Genomic DNA, 22,399 nt, shown 5'->3' on the forward strand with positions numbered 1-22,399 from the left:
CGCCGTCGCAAGCGACCCTGAGACGGGCCGCCCAGAGATGGAGGAAACTGCTCTGAGGGAGATGGCTGCAGCACCACTCCCTCCCCCGGAGGAGGGCCGGGGGAGAATCTTTTGTTTATCTGTTCCGCCGCTGGCCCCAGTGCCAGCCGCACCCAAAACTTCAATAAAAGAGTAGTTTCCAATGTCTCTGGGTGCCAAGAGAGCGCGCTTGGCGGTGGTCGACGCTCCTATGCCTCGCCACCCTCAAGTACCTCTCCCTTCGCCAGCAGGGGACGCCGGCTGTCGGGACGCACACAAGCGGCCTCCCCACACTCGCACGTCCCCTCCGCGGATGCAGGTAAGTGTTGCAAAGCACACTCAGATCCCGCTTCGGGCCGCTCCCATGCCGTCCGAGCCGGATCCCTGCGTTCCGCCTCGCTGCCCCGCTGTGGGTACGTCTGTGGTGCCGATGATCCCCATTGCTCGGAGTCTGGGAGCCTGGCTAGCGCTTCCCAGCCCATCTCGGTGGCTCCTCCGTACCATCAGACTCGGCTATGCGATTCAGTTCGCCCGGCGTCCCCCCAAGTTCAGGGGCGTTCACTTCACGACTGTAGTGGAGGCGAACGCCCCCGTGCTCAGGGCGGAGATCGCTGTCCTACTGGCGAAGGACGCGATAGAGCCGGTCCCTCAAGCCGATATGAGGTCCGGGTTCTACAGCCCGTACTTCATTGTACCCAAGAAAGGCGGCGAGTTACGACCAATCTTGGACCTGCGATTCCTGAACCAGTCCCTTCACAGGCTGCCGTTCACAATGTTAACGCAGAAGCGCCTCTTCATGTGCATCCGTCCCCGAGATTGGTTTGCAGCGATCAACCTGAAGGACGCGTACTTTCATGTCTCGATTCTCCCTCGACACCGGCCCTTTCTGCGCTTCGCGTTCGAGGGACGGGCATATCAGTACCGCGTCTTACCCTTCGGCCTGTCCCTGTCGCCCCGCGTCTTTACGAAGGTTGCGGAGGCGGCCATTGCTCCCATGAGAGAGCATGGTGTTCGCATCCTTAACTACCTCGACGACTGGCTGATCCTTGCCCAGTCGCGAGAGCAGTTGTGCGAACACAGGGACAAGGTGCTCAGCCACCTCAGCCAGTTGGGACTTGGGGTCAACTGGGAGAAGAGCAAACTCTGTCCCACACAGAGGATCTCTTTTCTCGGTATGGAGATAGACTCGGTCGCCATGACAGCGCGCCTCACCAAACATTTTCAGAGGCTCCTGGGGCATATGGCATCCTCTGTTTCTCCGGGCGGGAGTTCCCCTAGAACAAGTGTCCAGGCACTCCGTTGTCTCCACGGATGCCTCATCCACGGGTTGGGGTGCCACGTACAACGGGCTTGCAGTTTCGGGTCTGTGGACGGGGCCTCAACTGCAATGGCATATCAATTGCCTCGAGTTGTTAGCAGTTCGTCTTGCACTCAGCCGCTTCAAAGTGTCGCTCAGAGGCAAGAACGTTCTGGTCCGGACGGACAACACTGCGGCCCAAGGATATGTGCCCAAGGTTCCCACTACTCCTTTCCGGGACCAAGTGGTGAGCCTGCAAGCGCTGCCTTCGGAGGAGGCAGACCCAGCCCTAGCTTTTCTCTGTCCCGTCCGTGCTCTCCGGACTTACGTGGACAGAACGCAAAGCTTCAGGACCTCAGAGCAGCTCTTCGTCTATTACGGAGGACAGCAGAAGGGAAAGGCTGTCTCCAAGCAGAGGATGGCCCACTGGATAGTGGATTCCATCGTCTTGGCTTATCAGTCCCAAGACGTGCCCTGCCCGCTCGGGTTAAGAGCCCACTCCACTAGGGGTGTTGCCTCTTCCTGGCCGCTGGCTCGTGGCGAGCCAAGTCTAACACTCGTATGCATTGGTGGAACTTATGTTAGGCTGGGTTCCATATGTAGTGACCCCCACGGCGGTCCCATATGTGTATTCTTCCACGGTATGGCTCCCTACGGCGAGCCCGTGTCTTTCCCTCGGCAGAGTCTCCTCTGCCGTCCCAGGTACGTGTTGTCCCCCTCCACTAATTGGCCGGGGGCACCCCTGGGACTTCCGTATGTTGTGCTGCCCACGGCCAGCCCATACGTGTATTCTCCACATGTTGACTCCCTCTGGGCATTATGTGGCTTCCGCAGCTGCCTTCACAGGCACGCTTTCCCAGAGTTATCCAATACAGTCAGCTGAATGGGTCTTGCGGAACAGCAGCTTGGACTCTCCCTGCGTGACTTTCCCGCCCGCATCAGATCGGGGTCTGAGGGGCTCATCGCTGGGCGCTGGAAGTGGTAGTAACTATGGCGTTTTCCATAGGGGATCCCAATTCGTCGGTACGTCCGACGTACGTCGAACGTGACCGACTGAATGGGAACATCTCGGTTACGTATGGTAACCCTCGTTCCCTGAAGGAGGGAACAGAGACGTACGTCCCGTCGCCACAGTTGCTGTACCATCACTGCAGGTCGAGCCACTACGTTTGGCTCCTCAGTGAAAAACAGCGTCCATTCGCTCTCGCTTCCTGTTTATACCCGCGGGGCGGAGCGCGAGATGCAAATCTCGCACGCCAATTGTTCATTGGCCGGTTCTAGATAGCTCGAAGCTGATAGGGGCTCCCAGAAGTGATCCCAATTCGTCGGTATGTCCGACGTACGTCTCCGTTCCCTCCTTCAGGGAACGAGGGTTACCATACGTAACCGAGACATTCATGCATTCATGACCTTGAGACTAGATTACTGTAATGCTTTATTTGCTGGTTGTCCTGCATCATCAATAAACAAGCTACAGTTAGTCCAAAACGCAGCTGCTAGAGTTCTTACTAGATCAAGAAAATATGATCATATAACACCAATTTTATCATCTCTACACTGGTTACCTATTAAGTTCTGTATCAATTACAAAGTATTGCTACTGACCTATAAAGCCCTAAATGGTTTAGCTCCAGTGTATTTAACGGATCTTCTATCGCCCTACAATCCATCGCGCTCTTTAAGATCACTAAACTCGAGGCTTCTGGTCATTCCTAGGATATCTAAGTCCACTAAAGGAGGGAGGGCATTTTCACATTTAGCTCCTAAACTCTGGAATAGTCTTCCTGATATTGTTCGAGGTTCAGACTCGCTGTCCCAGTTTAAAACTAGATTAAAGACGCATCTCTTTAGCCATGCATTCACATTATAAATACGTTTTATACCACAGTTAAATCGGATCAAAAGCATTAATATTCTGAACAGCCGCTATGCTAATTATTTCCCGTCTGCTTTTCTGTTGTTATCTCGGGACACTAGTCCCGACTCGACGCCTGTGAAGAGACGACTCAACGCCAGCGTTGTTATGGCCTAAAATAATACATGATTGATTCACTTATTCTAACATTTTTCTTTAACATTCTCTTTCTAACATTTTTCAATGTACATTTATGAAATGCACTTTCTGTAAAGCTGCTTTGAAACAATGTGTATCGTGATAAGCGCTATACAAATAAATTTGAATTGAATTGAATTGAACCTTGAAAGAGCGGTCCAAGCACTGAGCCCTGAGGAACCCCTGTGGTCAGCTGATGTGCTTTGGATACCTCCCCTCTCCAGGCAACCTTGAAAGACCTACCTGTGAAATAGGACTCAAACCAGTGGAGCGGAGTCCCTGTGGTGCCCAGTGATGAGAGGGTGGACAGAAGGATCTGATGATTGACCATGTCAAACGCAGCAGATGGATCGAGGAGGACAAGGACTGATGATTTGGAATCAACGTTTGCAATCCGCAGGGCTTCGGTGACCGACAGTAATGCAGTCTCTGTGGAGTGGCCCCTTTTGAAACCTGATTGGTTGATGTCCAGCTGATTATTCTGTGAGAGGAAAGATGAGACCTAATTGAAAACAACTCGTTCAAGTGTTTTTGCTATGAATGGTAGGAGAGAGACAGGTCTGTAGTTATCTATGAGTGAAGAGTTTACTGTGGGTTTCTTAAACAGTGGAGTTATCCGAGTCTGCTTGAATGTGGTAGGGAAGATGCCGGTGCTGAGAGATGTGTTGATGATGTGTGTGAGTGCTGGTAGGAGTGTAGGAGAGATGTCTTGTAGGAGATGTGAGGGGGTGGGATCTAGAGGAAAGGTGGTAGGATGGCTGGAGAGGTTTAGATTCTTCTGCCTCAGTGAGTGTAAGGAATGAGGAGAGATGATGTTCGGCGGTGGATTTGGCTGATGTAAAATCCTGTGTGGGGGGGGGGGTGAGAACTGACTGCTGATGGTTGTTGTTTTGTTTGTGAAGAAATGGGCAAAATCTTCGGCAGATAAGGAGGTGGTGGGAGGAGGTGGAGAAGGACAGATAAGAGAGTTGAATGTTCTGAAGAGTGTGCATGAGTTTGAGGTGCTGTTGATTTTGTTGTGGAAATATGAAGATTTAGCCGCATGGACTTCACCTGAAAAGGATGAGAGCAGAGACTGATACTTACTCAGGTCAGACGGGTCAGTTAATTTAAGCCATTTCCTCTCTGCTGCCCTGAGTTTGGTAAGGTGTTCACGAGGAACATCAGATAACCAAGGGTTAGAAGGAGTAGTACATACTGGCCTAGAAGACAGAGGACAGATACTATCTAGACAAGAAGTTAAAGTGGTACATAAAGTGTTTGTAGCGGTGTTAACATCCATGGTGGAGAATTGTATGAATGAGGGAAGAAAAGAACACACAGCAGAGGAGAGATGAGAAGGAGAGAGTGAGCGCAGGTTTCACCTAAAAGTAACTGATAGAGGGGCTGATGGTGCCTGAGTAGTAAGTTGTAGATTAAATCTGATGAATTAATGATCTGATATGTAAAGAAGTTTGACCAAAATGTTATATTTTGTATGTAGTGCAGTTGCGTGTGTAGATGAGGTCAAGTTGGTTGCCAGATTTGTGGGTATGTGTGGTGCTGAGGTGGGCGTGATCAAATGAGGCTAGGAATGAGTGGAAGTCTGCAGCATAAGGTTTGTTGATGTGAATGTTGAAGTCACCGAGGACTATAAAGGCAGCAACATACTCCGCAAGAACAGAGAAAAAAGTTCTCGCTCCCAGGGCTGCGAGAACAAAATTACGTAATTTTGTTCTCGGAGCCCTGGTTTGGGAGTTCTCGCAGCTCGTTCTCGACCCATCGTCTGAGCAGAACTTTTTTCTCGTGGGTGTCCGAGAACTATTGTGTGATTGGTCAGAATTTTAAAGTGAGGGGGGTTAATGCAGAGAAACGGAGAAGTTCGGCACCTGCTTTTCTCGTGAAGTATGGAATGTCCTGGCCAGAACGAACTTTGCTCTTGTTCTTGCCACCTCGAGAAAACGAACAAATTTCTTTGTTCTTGCAGAGTATGTACCAAGCTTAAGTGGGCTGCCATCCTCTGGGAATGAGGACAGTAGCACATCCAACTCCTCAACAAATGTACCTAATTGGCCAGGAGGGTGGTAAATGACTATAATATGGGTTGTAACGGGAGATGTAACTGTAATAGCATGGTATTCAAATGAGTTGTTGTTGCACAGAGAGGTGTGTGTTGAGTATTTCCAATTGTTAGAAATGAGAAGACCTGTGCCTCCAGCCCTCCCAGTGTGGCGAGGGGTGTGAGAGAAAGATAAGTTGTTAGAGAGAGCAGCAAGGGTTGCTGAGTCTTCTGGACTGATCCAGGTCTCAATCAAGGCCAAGATATTAAGAGCGGATTGAGTGGAAAAGGCTGGAATGAAGTCAGCTTTGTTGACAGCTGACCAACAGTTCCATAAACCCACAGATAAAGAGGAAGGAGCATTAGCAGAGGAGGGAATAGGACGCAGATTAGCAGTGTTGCGCTGCCTTCGGCATGTAGTAGAGAAGCGTGGTCGAGAGACAACGGGAATGTACTGAAAGCTCATGTTAAGAGAGAGGGAAGAGAAAGGAAAAACTTAACTGCCTTACCGGTGGCCTCTTCGGGGGAGTCGCAGGGAGAGTCGATGTCTTTACCCGACTCGGTCTTCACACGAGGAGGCTGAACACGAGGGCTGAACGCTCCGGCTTGCAACAAGCGTATTAAATAGATGCTAATCACTACTTCAGTCAGAACAGGTGAGGACGCTTTTGTAATTCGCCCAAACAATCAAGGGAACAGCCTGTCAATGGCTTGGGTCAAAAACGAAACTATGACTCACTACCAGTGTGAACATCCAGCAATAACAATTGAGTGCGCGTGGCACAAACAGCTGTGGTTATAATTCAAATACAATTAACTTAATCAATAAAATTATAAATAGATAAATAAGTACAGAATCGAAATGTCTCCTCCTGTGCAAATTCCACTCATGTTTAGTACGTAATAAACAAAAATAAAAATAATATCCAATACTTTGATTTCTGGACCAACAGCAAAGGAAGCTGACCCCAGGCCTCTGTGCTTAATTCTGTGTTAAGGTACATTTACATTTATGCATTTAGCAGACGCTTTTATCCAAAGCGATTTACAACTTGGGAGTACAGAAAGCGATTGTTCATGAAGAGTCGAGTATGCGCAACAAGTGCCCGAAATACTGAGTCCGTGTACATTGCTCAGTGTAGCACAGGCTAGAGTAGGGAGGCGAAAAGCGAAGAAAGAGGAAAAGAAAGGCTTTTTTATGAGGTTAAGTGCTCATGGAAGAGATGAGTTTTTAGTTGACTTTTGAATGTTGTCAATGATTCTACGTTTCGGATGGTGGTGGGAAGATCGTTCCACCAGCTGGGAACGTTGAATGAAAATGTTCTGGAAAGGGATTTTTTGTCTCTCTGTGATGGTACCACAAGCCATTGCTCCTTAGCTGAGCGAAGGCTTCTGGTGGGGCTGTGGATTCGTAGAATCGAGAATCGAGGTGTAGGCAAGCGTCAGCGTCAAATGGTAGCCAGTGCAGCGAGATGAAGAGAGGTGTGAGGTAAGTCATTTTTTTCCCACTAATGTTGTGGCTGGGTTGATATAGGTCTGCGTGACTCTCAATGTCTTAGGCCTAATTGAACGGAGGAATTATGGTATTCTTCTGTAGCCGGACGAGTATCTTTAACCGCTGTTCATGTGAACTCAAAGACAGCTGGATGCTTTGTTTATAGACTACATTTGTGTGTGGCTGTTTGAATTATCAATTTGTGTCAATAAAGTATAATATGGTAAATCCTGTATTGTGATTTATTCTATATAGTGCTTGCATAAAGCAAGTAGTGCTTACACTTGTAGCTGTTATGTATCTTTGTAAGTCCTCTTTGAGGCACGTGTTGTAAATACTTAGAGTGGGTATGGGGAAATGTAAAAAGTAAGTAGTAAAAAGTAAACTGTCTTTAATATTGTAATGGCGTAAGAGTGAAAGTAGATGCAAATAAAATATACCCAAGTAAAGTACAGATCCCCCAAAAAAATACTTAAGTAAAGAAACTTATTTTTACTTTGTTACTTACCACCAGTGATTACAACGGGACTTTTGGCGAGACTCCGGAACTCAGTCACTGATAAACTTGCGCTGTCTGATTGACAGCTCCAGCGATTATTTCATGACAAGGTGCTCAGAGACATCTGGAGCAGGATCGACAGAAAAAGCGTCAGACCCACATGAGACCAGCCCCATCCATCCTGTTCATCAGGGAAGACCAAGAGGAGCATTGTTGGAAAGAGCAAAGGTGAGTCAGTATTGACCAGCCACAGTAACATCATGACCTGCTGATCATAGTGTTTTGATTTGTTGTTACTTTGTTACAGGGGAGATTTATGTTTAGGCCTGTTTAAACCGTGTCGCTGAAGAGGCCGGCTTGTGAGATGGTGGCATCGAGAAGGTTCAGCCAGAGAGGACCACCAGGGTGGACATCGCCTCACCTTAGTCAGACGCTGTACGCAGTTCCTGCATCAACTCCGGTTCAGAACTACCCTTGTGCAGTTATTTGAGTTCTTTGGCCTGATGTACCTGTAGGATGGCCATCACATGCAGGGCGGAGGCAGCCGGTCCAGCGGTGATGTAAGCTTTAGCAGCCTAGGCTGAAGTCAGCCTACAAGCCTTGGACGGGAGCCGGCGGGCGGTTCCCCCAAGTGGCAGCCCTTTTAATCACACACTACCCCTGGGGAATCTCCACGTACTCCCTGGTGGCCCCACTGTTGAGGGTATAGTCGGGGTGGAGGAGGCCGTGAAGCAGCTTCGGGCAGTAAAAGGTGCCTTCCACTACTTCTTGATCTCCTCATGCACCTCTGGGAAAGAAGGCATCACGGCAGGGTGCGGCTGCAAACCGTTTCCTGAGCGTTCGGGGAAAGACGAAGTTCGGGTTCCACTCAAGCCCAATGCCCACAGCGGCCCGGGAAAGCAGGGATGTCCATGGGGATTAGCCCGGTGGAAGAGCTCCAACTGTAACCATCATATCGCCCTGAGTGCTAACCACTGCTGCCCTGTGCTGTGCAGAGGGACTGGATGAGGGGCAACAGAGGGCAGAGTCCTGCACGGGTGTGGGTACCCGCGAATATTGCTGAAACGGGTGAAAAACATCCTAACTGTGTCGGATACGGGTGCGGGTCGGACAAGGGGGAAACACGGGTCTAAACACGGGCAAACGTAAAAATATATGCATGTTGTAGATGTGTTCCTAAAAAATATATGCATATTTTTAGCAACACATCTACAAAAATAATTTCAAATCCATATCGGTTTATTTGTGCCCTCCCAGAAGAATCACAACCACGCCCGCGCAATCTGCACCCTAGCGGCAGAAATCTAATTTGCTGCGAGTCTAGTCTAGCAACTCTCGGTAGACCTGCGAGCTGGAAAAACCAAACTCTGGTCAGGCCAATCACATCGTGTATAGAGTCGGTGGGCGGGCTTAACATAATGAAGGCAGAGTTGCGGCGGTTCCGCGTGCTACTCGTAAACAAAGAAGCTGGCGAACGGCGGTCTTTCAAATCAGCTTTGGACGCGACTCTGGAAACTGATAAAAATCAGTTTAGCATATCACATTATAGACACATGCACTTACACAAATGTTTATTGGGTTGTATTTTATCTTGATTCAATATTGATGTTTAATTTGATTTATATGAATGATTGTTCTTTTTATTTGCTTTTTTTCGTGGAATTGCTCTCCTTTTTTTCTGTGTTACAGGGCTAGTGGCTTTATACAGGACCTGCATTTACACCTAATGGTGTGGCTGATCTGGGTGGTGTGTGGCACTGCTGTGTGGTGTGTATTAGACACGGTTGGCACTGAAACAGTGATTTAAAGGTTACTTATTTGCGGTGTATGCTGTGGGTTCTTCTGTTTTCTTCTTCTGTTTCTTACAGGTGACAGGTGGTGCACGAGAGCAGGCCCTGACCCTTCTTGCATTCTCGAGGAGAGCTATTTCCAGATTCTATGGATTTTATTACAGATACATTTTAATTGGTTTTAACCCTTTTGATATCACTTGATGTTATAACAATAATAAAATTGTGATTATTGCCAAACTAGCGTTGCTGTTTATAATCAAATTATTTGTGAAAGGCTCCTCCTGCCTTAAATAAGGAGGTGGCGTAGTCAGTTTTATATTTACTACACTACATTTTTGGCGTAGTTCGGCAGGGTTTTAATGTGACATTAATTGTTGCATGATTGGTTAATTAGAAACAGTGGCTGGTACGGGATAACAAGAGGAGCGACTGCCCGAATATATACCATGCCGGGACCCAGAGGCCAATGCCAATAAGTTGTGTTTTTTGTTGTTGTTTCTCTTTCTCTTTATATATGTATATGTTTGTGTAGTAGGTTTGGCTTATTGTAAACATGAGTTTGGAAGGGGAACAGGAGGAACTTCTTGCTCTACATGAGGAAGTACAAAGACTATGGTTAACTAATGCACAGTTTCATCAAGGAGGGGGTGCCAGTACAGCTGCAAGTAGTACTAGTGTTTTCCTAGTCAAGCAACACCTGAAAGGTTTGTTTATTTTCATCAGGAGAGGAAGTGTCTTTATTTTTCTGGCTCTACATCCAAAACTGATTTATCTGTTTATGATTGGATCGAGAATGTTGAAGCATGCCTTAGGGATAGATGTATTACCAAAGAACGGCACTGAAGTCATTCTTAAGAAAGGAAGATGTGTTCGGAGCATCTATCAACTAGCTCCACTTCACGTTGCTCTCTGGTTGGTTGTAGTGCTATCAATTGCGTGCAGAGGGAATTTGAAAGACAACCGTTTGTCCCGCCCCTCAGATTGAGCCCTGCCAATGGTGAGTTTCCAGACCCAACATCTTGATGTGGGTCTGGCTTGTCAGGCTAGTCGTCGAGATGATCCTGAGGGGATGAAGAAAAGGTCGTATTGGATAGCCGCAAATGTGGAACTTCATCGCTGGAACCACACAGATACTGTAACTGTGGTAACAAACCACACCTATTTTTCAAAAGGGGACAGTACTGAAGGTGCCTAGTGGAGATGATGCGGTGCCCCTCAAGGCTCAGTGCTCGGCCCTATCCTGTTCATCCTCTACATGCTTCCCCTTGGCCGTGTCATCAGCCGGCATGGGATTTATTTTCACTGCTATGCTGATGACACTCAACTTTACCTTAGGACAAATTCTTCCCACTCTGCTGACCTCACTCCATCCACTTTGATCGCTTGCCTGGATGAGATAAAGGCGTGGATAAAGCAAAACTTTCTGCAGCTAAACAGCTTCAAGACTGAAGCAATCCTAGTCAGCACTCCGCTTCAGGTCCGGAAATCCGTTATCACCAGCATTGCTTTCTCTGATTAGGACATTCCACTTTCCACATCAGTCCCCAACCTGGGGGTCAGAATGGAATCGCAACTTACTTTTGAAGCTCACATCAAACATCTGTGTAAGACCTCCTTCTTCCACCTCAGAAACATTGCCAAACTTCGTCCCTTACTAACACTGGCAGATGCGGAGAAGCTTGAAAAGAAGCTTTTGTAAAGAAGCCAACTGTGTTGAATCTGACAGCAGCTCCATCACAAACCATAAGTTAATGATTTCATAATTCTTTGTCTGTAAATGCCGTTTTTATTTGGATGTTTTCAAAACACTTACTCACGTGCACTAGTGAGTGGGCATTGATACTGTTTCCTATGCAGTGACATTAGCTAATCATAACAGTGGCTGTTTACTGACAAGCCTTAAAGAAGCTGCGCCTTAAAAACTGACCATTTCAGACCGAGACACAAAATTCAGGTTGTTTTTCCACACACACACACACACACACACACACACACACACACACACACACATAATACAATTCATGGAAAGATGGCAAAATTTAAATGTATTAAACATATACTTAATAAAACCAGAGACATATATGTCATTACTGTAATATCCGTAAAATAAGTAAATCAGCCAATTTAGTTTAAATGAAGGATTGCAGAAATGAGTACACCCTAGATTTCATTCAACAAATGTATAATATTCTAGTACTTAGTATGTCCTCCATAATTTGAAGTATCTGCTCTGATTGCTTCTTGGCATGGAGAGTGCAAGTTCATGATAAAATGTCCCATCTGTCCTGTTTAACTCCTGGACAATGACCTCTTGTCTCTGTGATCTTGTCATGTTGAAAAAATACCCAACAACGCAGGGAATGAGGAGAGGGTAGCATCTTCTGCTTCAAGTGTTTGCATTACATCACACGGCGGTGTGTGAATTCATGACAGCATTGATAAAGCACAACTCTCACACACCTTCAGCACACACACACATCCCTATATAAGAGCTTTACTATCACTGAATGTCACTTTGAGTACCAGGCACTTCTCACTCAGCAACACCACAACATTCGAGATGCTGTTAGATCCAAAAAGATTGACTTTGTCTCATGAGACCAGAGTATGGATTCCCAGAAGTCTATATTTTGTAAATATGGCCCTTGGCTAATGAGGTTATTGTGCTTTGGCTACAGTAGGAAGCTCCTGTCACTTCTTCATCTTACTCTGTGAGATTAACACTCACTCTTGTCATGGCTTTTGCTGGCTCTGGGACACTCACTTGGAATTTCTCTTTGCCTAGCAAACAAAAAAAATCCCTCATCACTAAACGAAAGCTTACAATGAAGGCCTGATTATTTCAGTAGCCTTGTCACAAGTCCAGTTACTTTTGCTATATTTTCACAACTAAAACAACAATTTTGCAATTCTTTTGTACCTCTTGTCCTCTTTCGCGCTGAGAAATAAGTCTCCTGCCAGTAAGTCTGGGAATGGTGGGCATTATAACACTTATAATGGTCAAGGAACGACTTCTCTTTACATGTTTTGGTTCAACATACAAGGACCAGTGGAGAACCAGCCACTGGGTCATGAAGGACCAGTGGAAAACCGGCCACAGGGTCATGAAGGAACAGTGGAGAACCGGCCACAGGGTCATGAAGGACCAGTGGAGAACCGGCCACAGGGTCATGAAGGACCAGTGGAGAACCGGCCACAGGGTCATGAAGGACCAGTGGAGAACCAGCCACAGGGTCATGGAGGACCAGTGGAGAACCAGCCACAGGGTCATGGAGGACCAGTGGAGAACCGGCCACAGGGTCATGGAGGAACAGTGGAGAACCGGCCACAGGGTCATGAAGGACCAGTGGAGAACCAGCCACAGGGTCATGAAGGACCAGTGGAGAACCGGCCACAGGGTCATGAAGGACCAGTGGAGAACCGGCCACAGGGTCATGGAGGAACAGTGGAGAACCGGCCACAGGGTCATGAAGGACCAGTGGAGAACCAGCCACAGGGTCATGAAGGACCAGTGGAGAACCGGCCACAGGGTCATGAAGGACCAGTGGAGAACCAGCCACAGGGTCATGGAGGACCAGTGGAGAACCGGCCACAGGGTCATGGAGGAACAGTGGAGAACCGGCCACAGGGTCATGAAGGACCAGTGGAGAACCAGCCACAGGGTCATGGAGGACCAGTGGAGAACCGGCCACAGGGTCATGAAGGACCAGTGGAGAACCGGCCACAGGGTCATGGAGGAACAGTGGAGAACCGACCACAGGGTCATGAAGGACCAGTGGAGAACCAGCCACAGGGTCATGGAGGACCAGTGGAGAACCGGCCACAGGGTCATGAAGGACCAGTGGAGAACCGGCCACAGGGTCATGAAGGACCAGTGGAGAACCGGCCACAGGGTCATGGAGGAACAGTGGAGAACCGGCCACAGGGTCATGAAGGACCAGTGGAGAACCAGCCACAGGGTCATGAAGGACCAGTGGAGAACCAGCCACAGGGTCATGGAGGACCAGTGGAGAACCGGCCACAGGGTCATGAAGGACCAGTGGAGAACCGGCCACAGGGTCATGGAGGACCAGTGGAGAACCGGCCACAGGGTCATGAAGGACCAGTGGAGAACCGGCCACAGGGTCATGGAGGAACAGTGGAGAACCGGCCACAGGGTCATGAAGGACCAGTGGAGAACCAGCCACAGGGTCATGGAGGACCAGTGGAGAACCGGCCACAGGGTCATGAAGGACCAGTGGAGAACCGGCCACAGGGTCATGGAGGACCAGTGGAGAACCGGCCACAGGGTCATGAAGGACCAGTGGAGAACCGGCCACAGGGTCATGGAGGAACAGTGGAGAACCGGCCACAGGGTCATGAAGGACCAGTGGAGAACCAGCCACAGGGTCATGGAGGAACAGTGGAGAACCGGCCACAGGGTCATGGAGGAACAGTGGAGAACCGGCCACAGGGTCATGAAGGACCAGTGGAGAACCGGCCACAGGGTCATGGAGGAACAGTGGAGAACCGGCCACAGGGTCATGAAGGACCAGTGGAGAACCAGCCACAGGGTCATGGAGGACCAGTGGAGAACCGGCCACAGGGTCATGAAGGACCAGTGGAGAACCGGCCACAGGGTCATGAAGGACCAGTGGAGAACCAGCCACAGGGTCATGGAGGACCAGTGGAGAACCGGCCACAGGGTCATGAAGGACCAGTGGAGAACCGGCCACAGGGTCATGGAGGACCAGTGGAGAACCGGCCACAGGGTCATGAAGGACCAGTGGAGAACCAGCCACAGGGTCATGGAGGACCAGTGGAGAACCGGCCACAGGGTCATGGAGGACCAGTGGAGAACCGGCCACAGGGTCATGAAGGACCAGTGGAGAACCGGCCACAGGGTCATGAAGGACCAGTGGAGAACCAGCCACAGGGTCATGGGCGGCCGAGGCTCATTGATGCCCATGTGGTCGATCAAACAGACGAGCTACTGGAGCTCAAACTGCTTAAGAAGTTAATGCTGGTTCTGATAGAAAGGGGTCATACACATACCCCTTTTCCACCAAAGCAGAGCTAGAGCTAGATCGGAGCCAGAGCCTAGTTTCAAATCGGTTCTTTGTGTTTCCACACCCAAAGCCCAGCTCCGAGCCAGGAAAAGTGGTTCTTAAGTAGCACCAAAACATTGCTGGGCTAGAACAGGGCTAGAAGTAAGAACCGATTACGTCAGGCGCTGGGGGCAGAGTCAACAAGACCAACACAAACTGGAGATCCGCCATTGTTGAAATAGCAGCTAATGGAGCTAACAGCTGCTGCTCGTTTGTAATCTCCGTCTATACAAATTACGGCAAACTGCATGAATGCGTTGGATCCGCTGTGTTTTCGTTGTGTTTTGATGCCGATGTAGGATCGTAAAGCAACATTCGCATTGTTGATGTAAGGCTTGTTCGCAGCGGTGCTGTGCAGACCGATCGCCGTATGATAACGAGTCCAGCGAGAGCAAACGACTCCTTATGCTTTTGATTCACTCATGCGTTTTTTATCATACGTGGATCGGTGTGCGCAGCGCCGATACATCTTGAACAAGCCTGGTGTGTGTGTTTCCGCTGCCCAGGGTTGCCATAGTCGGGGAGCCAAAGTCTCAAAAATGGGTTGAACCTGACATGGTCTGCCATACTTTTTATCTGTGTTTTTTCTGTTAACGTTGACCCTAAGAACCAATAATTGGAGGGTCTGCTCTGCCGGATATATCGCAAAAAAAAATTGTGGCCATTTTAGTGTATGCACCCTTTATTTTTTATCAGAAAAATGTGAAATATGATTTTTTTCCTCAAATCCTCAGTGGGTTGGGTAGGCTGTTAATAAATGTATTCAAGATACACAGAACACATGTGCTGACAACATCCACTGAAAAAATATCTCTTAAAACACATTTCTAAATGATTTTGCATCAATTTAATGAAAAAAAAATAGCAGTTTTCTCACTTTTTCCCCAGTATTTTCATCTTTACTTCATTAGCAATCAACTATTCCCCCAAGTTATGACATCTGTCAATATGCCATTCTTTTCACCAAATAGTATACTCATTCCACAGAAAAAAATATAAAAATCCAACCAAAATCAATGGATCTGTGATGATTTCACTACTAGTTGGCGATCAACAAGCTCAGAACCTCAATAGCATTTTAGGCTACTCTCAAAATTCCGAAAGACATACTGGATATTTAACATGGTTGTTAATGTCCACATTATTAAACGTCATGGCCTAGGCATCTTTTTAATTTCAACATAACCCTGTTCTCCCAATGGAAGAGTGTTGTGATCTTGGCAACTGCTTGGCAGACATCCTGGGCAAGGTTGAGAACTTGTTCTTGCTGCTTAGGACTGACTTTCACCCGGTCGTCCTCACCTAACTGTGGAGTTGCATCTGTTATCATCCATGCCAGGTGGTTATACAGGTTAGAGCTCACTCTTCGGGATGCGTCCAGGTATGATATCTCTAGCTGCAGTGACGGGTCTTCAGTCATACTTCCAGGCATCTGCTGACTTCCACTGGCTTGAACTGTTCTGGCTTCTCTTGCTTCCTTCAGGATCTGCTTACATTGGTTTTGGAGGTCCTTCCATATTCTCTTTGCAGTGTTGTAGGAAGAGACTATGGTGTCATCTGGTGTCAACTCAGATATTTGCATCATCTGAGGATTTTTTCCAGAAATAAAATCCATAATTCTCTCATCTCAGGGGGATATGAGGGGGGAAAGTACCATAATTTGAATATACTACCGGGTTTCTACTGATACAAAGCTTAATGCTAAATCACTAAAGTAACCCTTAAAGTTCCTTCAAATTCGAGAGCATGCAGCCAACATTCATTTCTGCTGGAACATTCAGGCTGGAACATACTTTCTGTGGAACAACCATTATTTTACAATTGCCACCTACTTCATTGTGCCTTCTAAGGCGGGCAATCAAGGACTGACATCTGTATGAGGTAACATTCTGAACTCCATGGCTTTCCAAGTATTTACAGAATTCATCCCTCAAAGCTGTAACTAAGAATATGGCTCTTTGAAAAAGGGCTCATCTATCCTAGATATGAGTTGGTTCAGTGCAGCATCATATGGAGTGGTGGCAGTACTAGTCCTTTCCTGTGAACGAAGACGCTTTGTCAGGTAGTTGGTCATGCATTCCTTGTGGTACCGGAAGACCTCAGCAATTATATCAGAACACTTGTTTCCATCAGGACCACAAATCTTGTGTAGTATCTCTTCATCTTCAAGTTTGTTTGCTTTTTCCCAAACTGCATTCTGTCTTTCATAAGTGGCGATCAAAATGAGGGATCTATTCCCCCTGGTCACGCATGCTCTACTGATCTGCCCGCATTGTCACCATGGAATAATTGAAATGAGCTGGATGAAACTTCTGGCTTTTCAACTTTTTTCCTCGTCTGGTCAACAGTTTTACGATCTGTGTACCTCGCACAACATTGTGTGTGCCACAAAGTATTAGATAAGAAATATAAGAAAGTCACATTGAGGTTTCAGCCCATTGTCAAGTCTGTATGAGACATCATCCTTTCTGTTGGTTACAGCATATAGGAGGGAAGGGTAGCCTTGATTTGACAGTTTCTGTAGAGGACCAGCGTCACAGTCTGTTTTCTTACATATTATGCAAGCAGTATAGTTGGGACTGAGCAGCTTTCTCTTCAGCTGTTTGGTTGAGAACTCAGGCTTCATCCTTCATTCTTCTCCAATTCACATCACGCCTCTCCTGTTCTCTCCTGTTCTCTCCTCTCCCCTCTCCTCCTCTCCTCCACGCTTCTCCTCTCTTGTTTAATCCTAAAATAAGATCAGAACCAAATCTGCAAATGGGAAATATTGTGCATTCAGGTGAAAGAAATCATCTCGGGTTACAACTGTAACCCTTGTTCCCTTTCGAGGGAACTCGCACTGCATCTAACAACACTTTGGGGAACGAATACCCACTAGGCCACACGGGAATCACGCCCACCCTAGTGTGAAGCTTGAATCCAGGCACACTTAGGACATGAGCACCCTAGCGCCAGGCGTCGCAGGGAGTTGCAGATTGTATAATCTAATGAGGGCGTGCGGGGTGGCCCACCCGGCTGCCTCGCAGATCCTCCTGAAGCGAGATTCCAGAAAGGAGGGCCACAGAGGATGCCATGTCTCTGGAATGAGCCCTCACGGCTATCAGTGAAGGCAAATTGTGCACCTGATAAGTCGTGGTTATAGCCTGGACAATCCACTTACTGATTGTCTGTTTTGATGCTGGCAGCCCTTTCTTGGATGAGCCAAAGCACACCAACAACTGGTCTGACTCCTGTCTGTATTTGCATAGAGTTTTTTCTTTATACTGATGTGAGAATCATTGAGCCTACTCATTCACATAAAACAATACACCGATTTAAAATTTGTAAGACCGTTTCTCTTCACAAAGCCAATATGCGAGGAGGCGTGGTATCTAATGAATAATGAAGAGATAGCACCTGAGATAACAAAGGACTTGCATTAATGAGCTGCATAATGAATGAGCTGCAGGTAGGCCTCAGTGATGCGCGGGTTGATCCAAAATGAGCGGGTGCCCGCGGCCACCCGCGGTTACCCGCGGTTACGAGTCATCCAAAAATATTTTTAATGATATTCGGGTCACGGTCGGTCGGATCGTCAATAAATCCTTATTTACCTTTTGAATGTTGAGCGTTATTAACTTTTGAATAAATGCTGACGCGGGACAAAATGCCCGATTTCCCAAAACGTTGAACTGAGCAATGCCATTGTACCATTTTAATAGGCTACTTTTAAACGCATTTAAAGTCAGTTTTATGTATTTTCTGAGAGGGGGCGGGATTTTTGTTGGGAAAGTCGGGGGAGAGACGCACACTTCGATTAGACTGGATAAACACATGCAGCATCTTAATTGTTAAGAAAATTTAACGAAATAAATGAATAAATCAAGCCATTATTACATAACACTAGGCTATATCATAGGCTATAGCTTTCAGAAAAATAACAGTTTGCGCTCCTAAGGGCTTTCACACTTTTCCAAATGTTTTCCAAATGTGGGCTGATGAATTCTTCAAGCCGGGTCGAAACATAAACATCGCGTTCATCAATAATATGCATCTGGAGCTGAAATGGAAAATGATGGGCCGCCTCAAGAACTGCCTGCTCTCGCTGCTGCACCTCTGAGCGACACCACGTCAGGGCCTGAAACATTTTCTCAATGGCCCAATGAGCTACGATGAGCATTTACTACTTTTAAAAAATGCGGGTCAGGAAGCGGGTCGGGTACAATATTTTATTCTTTTTTTTTGCGGTCCGAGTTGCGGGCGGGTTAGTTGAAAACGTCAGTCGGGTGCGGGTTGTTTGTACATTGACCCGCGCATCACTGGTAGGCCTATGTGACAGAGAGCAACAGAACAAAGGATCTATTCTCTGCCACAAGAATTTATGCTTTATTAAACTATAATTTATGATTTATTACACCAATTGTTTTAAATAACCTTATGTGATATCATTTGGCTTTGGATCAAAAAATCAGACAGAAAATATATTTTACAATATTCTGCATAATTATAAAAGCTCGAGTAGCATTGCATTATAAATATAATCTATTATGAAAACACCCAACATGGTATAAATAACACAGATAAGCCATATATTGTCGCGATTGTGTGTTTATTATCTTCAAACTTGTCTATCTGCATGTTAGTCTAACATTGTTAGAGCGATTTCTGGAAGCTGTTTATGTCAATGTCACGTGGTGATACCATGTGACATTGACATAAACAGCTTCCAGAAATCGATCAATGAATATGAAAACCATTGGTACCATTCTAAAGATTGTAATATGAGTGTCAGCTGCTCTCATTCATAAAAAACTCTTCGAAAAACTCTTCATACTTCATACTGGCAGCCGGAGGGCGCTCAGTGCACATGTAGTCCATATATAGCACGCATGAAGAATCTTCTCCGTGGAAGGAGCCCTGGAGTGGGGTAAGGTCTCAACTACACCTGCCGATAGGCCCGCCTCTAGGTACCAGGCCCCCTCAGGGGCCAGACCCAAAGGTTCCACAACTCTGGCCGGGGGTGAAATATTGTGCCCCTGCCTGAGACGGGAGGCCTGCTAGCAGTGCTAAGATGTTCGAGAACCATACCTGGGTCGGCCAGCAGGTTGCTATTAAAAGTAGGCTGATCACTTCTTGGCGGACCCGCTCCAAGACTCCCGGGAGCAAAGTGAACGGGGGAAATGCATAGACGCAGCAGCCATGTCTGCACTTGAGAGAAAACCACAGAGGGCAGTGGGATATCTCTCGAGACGCGAACAGATCCACTTCCACTGGGCCGAACCTCTCGCACATGGCTTTCACCACCTCTGGGTAAAGTCGCTACTCCACAGGCCTCAGCCCCTGCCTTGACAGGACGTCTGGTCCGATCCCCGGGGACATAATCGCTCGACAGTCTCCCTTGGGACCGAGGAGGATCTGGTGTGCCAGTCTGCATAGAGGGCTGACCACTGCGACCTCAGACCCCCTTGATGAATTAGATATGAGACTACTGACATATCAGGACATGGTGGACCGCGGAGGTCCGGGAAAAAGCTCCTCAGAGCTTTGTAAACCGCCAGCATTTTAAGGCAATTTATGTGCCAAGAAGGCCAAGGACGACATCTCAATGCCGAACTGCCACTACTCGCGACTGGGCCAATATGAGCCAGTGGTCGATGTAGTTCAGTACACGGATGCCTCTGAGACTCAGTTGGAGCCAGAGCTGCATCCATGCACTTGGTGAACATGCGAGGGGGAAAAGCCAGGCCAAACTGAAGAACCCGATAATAGTATGCTTCGCCCCCGAAAACAAACCTCAGGAACTTCCTGAAGGATGGATACATGGAAGTATTGTGACAAACCAGTCCTCAAACTGGATCTGACTCACGATGGTTGGAATTGTGAGCATCTCGAATCTGAATCTCCTCAGAGAACGATTCAAGTACCTCAGATCTAAAATTGGATGCAACCCCCCCCCCCCAACCTTCTTGGGAACTATGAAGTACCGGCTGTAGAACCCGGACTCCCTGTCTGGCTGAGGAACACGTTCTATGGCCTCCTTTACCAACAGAGAGTGAACTTCCTTTTCCCTTACCCGAACCTGCTCTGGGACCACTGCAGTCCAGACCACCCTGTTGAACTTCAGGAGAGGGTAATATAAGATATATTCGGAAGGCATAACCATGCACCGAGATAATGTGCTAAGGGAACCAGCCTCTAGAGGTTTGCCTCGGGTGTCAACCGAGCCTCGTTCCCGACCCCCTGAAGCAGCTGACCGGCAGGGAGCAGTCGTAGACGTACTTTAAAAAAAAATACCCCATTCCTTTGAGGAGTTATGGCCGTTTAAAGAAACCACCAAAATTAGCTAAAACAGCTAAAGCTAGCTAAGTAAACTAGTAGAGAATGAATTCTGCTGCTGCTACAGGGATACGTTTGGGATGAGGAATCAACAAAAATATACTTGTTTGAAGACTGGTGTGGTCCTTTCAGTTAATCACCAATACAATATCCATATTAGGCCTACCGTTCTTTTCCCAAAATGCTGGGGCAGACCTGTCACATACCACAGACAATGATGAGCAGCTTCGAAGTCCGTTGGTAACCATTGGTTACCGTTTGTTGGCTGTTCCAAACTCATTCAAATTACTAAGTTCATAAGTGTGCCATGATGCTAAATATCCAGCATGTTTTTCATAATTTTGAGAGTAGCTTAAAATTCTATTGAGGTTCTGAGCTTGTTGATCGCCAACTAGTAGTGAAATCATCACAGATCCATTGATTTGGGTTGGATTTTTATATTTTTTTCTGTGGAATGAGTATACTATTTGGTGAAACGAATGGCTATTGACTGATGTCATAACTTGGGGGAATAGTTGATTGCCAATTAAGTAAAGATTGAAATATTAGAAAAAAAGTTAGAAAACGCCTATTTTTTGCATTAAATTGATGCAAAATCATGTAGAAATGTGTTTTAAGAGATATTTTTTCAGTGGATGTTGTCAGCACATGTGTTCTGTGTATCTGGAATGCATTTATTAACAGCCTACCCAACCCACTGAGGATTTGAGGAAAAAAATAATTTTTCACATTTTTCTGATAAAAATAAAGGGTGCATACATGAAAATGGCCACAATTTTTTTTCGCGATATTTCCGGCAGAGCAGACCCTCCAATTATTGGTTCTTAGGGTCAAAGTTAACAGAAAAAACACAAATAAAAAGTTTGGCAGACCATGTCAGGTTCAACCCATTTTATTGATCTTTTGAGACTTTGGCTCCCCGACTACCAGGTTTTCACAACAAAACCCGCCCAATTGTTACTCAAAACTAGCCCAATCGCGTTCCAGTGGGGGATTCCCCAGTAAAAATCACATTTGGGGGTAAAATATGTGTTTTTTTTGGCATAGTTGCCTACTAAAATTCGCATTCCCCGGGCTAAATATCACATAATTGGGGTCGCTTCATCCCGCGGACATGAAAAAAAGCCCGCGGCAAAACCACAAACTTGGCAACACTGCCGCTGCCTCGCTAGCGTTGCTGAGAGAGATGAGACGTATACAGTGACGTAAGACTGGCTCTGTTGTGGCTCTCAGCATGTGGAAAAGCAAACGGTTCTTAGAAGATTCCTCAGTCGAACCAACTATGAACTGGGACTAGCTCTGGCTCTGAACTAGCTCTAGCACTGCCTTGGTGGAAAAGGGGTACCAGAGCATCTGCCCATGCTGACCCCTGACCCCGCCCAAAGCACCAACAGTGGCCCGTGAGCATCAGAACTGGACCACGGAGCAATGGTCCAGCCTTTGCTGCAGTGTGGCTGTATAAGTGGACTAGTCAGGTGAGTTTACCTGTTGGGCTGATTAAGTTTAATGTCCCATTTAGCCACTTGTTAACGTCCACCTTTCACAAGGAAAACTTTTTTCAAAAAATCACTAGAGGGTTTTACTCGTGTGTTTTAAGCAGAATAAAGCGTGAAAATATCCACACAGACCTTATTTCAGGGAGATGGCAGTCATTCCTGCGGCGTAACAATATACACTAGCACTCAAACGGGCGGGGTCTTTTTTTAAAAAGAAATTAATACTTTTATTCAGACAGTGATAAAATGTGATGGTTAAGATTCATATTGTTAGAAAATATTTCTATTTTGAATAAATTCTGCTCTTT

Source organism: Gobio gobio, assembly GCF_949357685.1.
Source record: "Gobio gobio genome assembly, chromosome: 18".
Classification (NCBI taxonomy): Eukaryota; Metazoa; Chordata; class Actinopteri; order Cypriniformes; family Gobionidae; genus Gobio; species Gobio gobio.